General features: G+C 33.5%; 1 long non-coding RNA gene across 1 annotated transcript; it reads right to left on the bottom strand.

The window, feature by feature from the left end:
* LOC106117745 (uncharacterized) lies at positions 1-1,670 on the bottom strand. Its single transcript, XR_001227895.1, has 3 exons — positions 1,558-1,670; positions 595-663; positions 1-74 (listed from the first exon to the last, which is right to left on the bottom strand). It is a non-coding gene; the product is annotated as an uncharacterized LOC106117745 (long non-coding RNA).
* Positions 1,671-4,673: the final 3,003 nt, after the last annotated feature.

Here is a 4,673-nt window from a genome sequence, read left to right as displayed (position 1 = left end):
CGTAATTCCTCCGTAGACTCTCCTTCTTTCTTATGTGAAAATAGTACCCTTGTTGGTTTTAGTAAAATTGCCACCTAAAAATAATAAAAACTATATAAATATTCTCGTGTCACAATGTTACTTATCTCCTCCGAAACGACTTAAACGATTATTGTAAAAAAAAATTATGCATAGCTGTCGCCCGCGACTCCGTTCTTCCAGATCATGTTCTATCATCGTCATCATCAGTGATTGGCCATAGTCAACCATGCTGGCCAAGTGCGGGTTGGTTGCCTTCACATATATCTTTAAATTTCTTCTCAGATATGTGCAGGTTGCATCACGATGTTTTCCTTTACCGCAAGAACATCGGATAAATGTACTTATGTAAATCGAAAAACATATTGGTACATGGCGGGATTCAAACCCACGACCTGCAGATTGCAAGTCAAGTTCTTAACCCCTGAGCCACCGACGCTCTCATTATCTCAGATTATGTTCTATATATATGCCAAATTTCATCGACATACGATCGGTGGTTCAGGAGATACCTTCAAACAAACATCCATCCATCTAAACATTCGCATTTATAATATTAGTAACAAACTGACAAACCTGTCCGTTCTGTTGTAACCGATGTACTCTATACACAGAGTAACCACACGTGAATATAATAAGAGCTAGCTGTAACAAAATAAAGCTTTACTTAAAGTTGGTTTCTAAGACCAAAAACTCTTTACGTGACACAACAATATGTTTTAAACGAGGATTTTGGTTTTAGAAACTCAATATTAAAGTGTTACTAAAACTTGACCTATAAATGCGTAACATTTAAATATTTAATACGACATATATATTATAACCTTAAAAAACTTAGATATAAGAATTACATTTTAGCTTAAACATGTCAAACTTTTTAGATGACCCTGATATGAAACAATACACGAAATTATGATCATGCGTACGCTTCCAAAATACGACCTTGACAATAACAAAGTACTTTATCCAGAGCAGTTTTGGTGATACATGTTTTTGGGTAAAACATAATCTTTTTAGCCGACTTCAAAAAGGATGAGGTTATCAATTCGTCTATGTCCTTTTTCATGTGTGTTACTGCGTAACTCCGACCCTAGTGCTCAGAATTTTTTTTTTGATCGAAAGATTTTGCAGTTGGGTCCCGTTTTTTTTTTAATTTTTATAACCTCCGTTGTTCAAAGGGTTATAACTATTTAACTAAACAGTGTCTTCATATATTTTTTGAAATAAGAATAAGTATTTTCGTAACATAAATGAAAAAAAATAAGGTTTTTTATGGTAATCTTTCTAAATACTGTTCCAGATTGTTCTAGATTTACGCAAAGTTCTTTTTTGAAGAAAAGCAAAATACAAAGTTAAAAATTATTTTATAGTAATCGTATATTTTTAAAAAGTTGTATGTATAGTTACAAAATGAACATAAGGGTTAAATTAATTACAAAAAATCTTTTACTAATAAGAAATTATTTCGATGGCTAGTAACATAAGCTATGTTTTAAATTATCGAGAAAAAATATTATAATATAAGTTCTTAGTACTTACCAAGATGATAAGAAGTAGGATGTCTATGTAAATGATGACCATTGTAACTTAACACGTCACTTGTAACTTAATAATCACGTCACCATCCGTTGAACTTAATTGTTTAGCACGTATCAAACAGAAGCTTGTGTTATGAAAAATTTCCCGTTTTGTATAACGTTAATAGAAAGAATGACCTTTGATTGGTTAAAAAATATTAAATTATAATCTATGATTGGTCAGAAATATTTTCTATTGCTTTATGATTGGTCGATGTGTTATCGTTTGAGAAATCGACCAATGAATAACCGCTGAAGGCTTCAGATTTGGTTCTTGCAGCAGCCATATCAAAGATTATATAGTACAGACCTAAAAATATAAATTGAATAAGTCTCAAATTAATTAATATTCACCTCTTTCGACTTTCTTATATTTATTCGGCTAGTTTATGCGTTTTATTGTTGCAGGTTATTAATATATTTTACCTCACTTGTTGACAATCTACTTCAAAACTTTGCTCTTTGTGTCCACTGATAGCAAAACAAAATTAGACGCTGATAAACTAACTGCTACACTGAACATCTTTAAATGGTAATTTAGGGAATAAATTCTATTATTTCTAAGTATGAGATATGTAGACTGTCAAACCTCTAAATGATACTGAATGTGAAATTTATAGGTAGAAAGTAATATTAACCTATCTGTAAGTTGCTTAATCTTTGACGATACTGGATAACTTGGCGCCATGGGTGTCGCGCCGTCTGTCTCCCCGGCTCCAGCATCTCGGTCTATATTCCAATCCGTAAAGAGATTCGTTGTGGTCGAAAACTCTGCAGCTTTTTCATCTTCGAATATATTTGCATTTGTTTTATTCCAATGAAACATTAATTAGTGCTGCGTCATTTTATGCAAAATGTTGCAAAGCGTGGAAAAATACTATGGCTATAATTTTTTTTTACATTAGAATTTAAAATGTGAAGAAGATTTTTCTTCTTTATTTATTTAAAAACAATTCGGTCTTTTTTATTTTTTTCTTCAATTGTGTTTTTTATAATTCGCTTTTATTTGAATTATGCTCTTCTTTATTATACTACTTTCAATCTATACTTTTACCTTTATCGTAATGCTGTCAGTATTTTATTTAATACAAGCTATTGTCCGCAACACCGTCCAAGCGAAATTAAAAAAAAAAACTAAAGTAGTAGACTATGTCTTCTTCCAGACTATGTTTTATATCTATGCCAAATTTCAGCGAGAAACATGCAGCCGTTTTGGAGATACTTTCTAACAAACATCCATCCATCCATTCATACAAACATTCGCATTTTTAGTATTAGTCAGTTCATCTTTAATATATTCTGCTATTTCAAACTCGCATAACTTTAAACGCAGTTCAATCCTTGACTACTTATAACAGAAACGCTTCAATCAAGTTAGGCCACAGAAACTTCTACTAACCTGAAGTTCCGACGAAGTTCCATGATTTCTCCTCTCTATGTTTACAACAATCGTATATTGATTTACAATACATCGCTAGATAATCAACGTAGCCTCGGCTTGACAAGAATAAAAGTTGATTATTTAAACTGGTTATTCATATAAAGAACTGGGCTTCTGAGAGCAAAATCTCTTTATCAAATATACCATCCCGGTCATTATTTATAAAAATATTAGCAGATTTTTTGTAAATTTACTAATATTTCTTTAACCATTCCAACTAAGCTCTAGACTCGTGCTAGGACATGGTTTACGACAATAGTCGATTGGCGGGATTCGAACCCCCGACTTCATAATCGAAAATCCTTACCCTTAATCATTAGGCTATTGGCGCTTTTTGATTATTATAAATTTTATTAATTATCTTTAACAAAACATAGATAATAAAAAATAACAATATGTTCAGTAACGATTTAGCGGCCTTCAAGAAAAGAGCGTACACCATCCTTAAAGACCGGCAACGCATCTGCAGTTCTTCTGGCGTTACGGATGCGGGCGTCGGATCAAATAATTTGTCCCCTTCTCCTAAAAAACAAATCGGAAATCTAAGTGTCATAGAACGAATGAAAAAAATATGCAAAAACTTAGTAACATCGGGATGTATTTGTTGAATTTATGGTCAAAAAGACCGAGAATAATAGATAGCGAGTGATCATTTTAAGGTACTGTAAATAAATTTTACTGGTTACTTAATAACAGGTCAAAGATTTTTCATTTGTTAATCAATTTCACTTTCTATTCCCAATTATTTGACTTCAATGATATTTTAATGAACTTCCTTCCTTGTTGTTCAAGTAGAGGTAAAATCTTATTCGTGCAATTATCGCAGCCCATTTTCACCGTAGCTTCATAATGAATATTTAATGAGTAATTTAAATTATACCATATTGTTTTCATTTATTTGTACAAGTAAAATGTAATTAATTATTATAATTAATTAATTAATTACACTTCATTATAAAAAAATACAATTGCATAAAAATATATCATGATTTTAAGCTCTTATATTTGATGTGATATGAGCGTCGGGGGTTCAATGCTCAAGCACTTGACTTGCGATCTGCTGGACGGGTTCGAATCCCGTCAGTTACCGATAAGTTTTTTCGATTTCAGATTTACATATGTACATTTATCCGACGTTCTTACGGTGAAGGAAAACATGCAACCTGCACATATCTGAGAAGTAATAATAAACTTGCACTGGGCCAGCGTGGTTGACTATGGCCCAGTAACCTGTAAACTTAGGGCAGGCTCCGATCCCCTCGGTGGGAACGTGTAGTGAGCTAATGATGATGATTGAAGTGATATGGGTTGGCCACATTATTCGCAGGATGGCTAATTCGACTGTAAAGTCCTAACATGGCCGCCACGGACTCGAGGTAACGTGGCTAGGTTGTAGGAGTATCCTGGATAAAGACGGCCAATGACCGATCCACGTATATTAGGTGAGACTTACGCTCATCAATGAGCAACATGTGGCTTACATGTTAATAATAATTTTAGTGTATGCATTAACGTAGTGTTGTTTGTCTCGAGCGTACACGTCATAAGTGCATGCCGGAGAGGGGGGGCGTCAGTCGATGTCAGACCTTTGGACCGGCAACACGTGTCGGTACGTCAACGAGCCAAATATAACGCAA

The sequence above is a fragment of the Papilio xuthus genome, unplaced genomic scaffold (assembly GCF_000836235.2).
Source record: "Papilio xuthus unplaced genomic scaffold, Pxut_1.1 DF827679.1, whole genome shotgun sequence".
Classification (NCBI taxonomy): Eukaryota; Metazoa; Arthropoda; class Insecta; order Lepidoptera; family Papilionidae; genus Papilio; species Papilio xuthus.
Note: the sequence above shows the minus strand (reverse complement) of the source record. Positions and strands in the feature narration are given on the sequence as shown.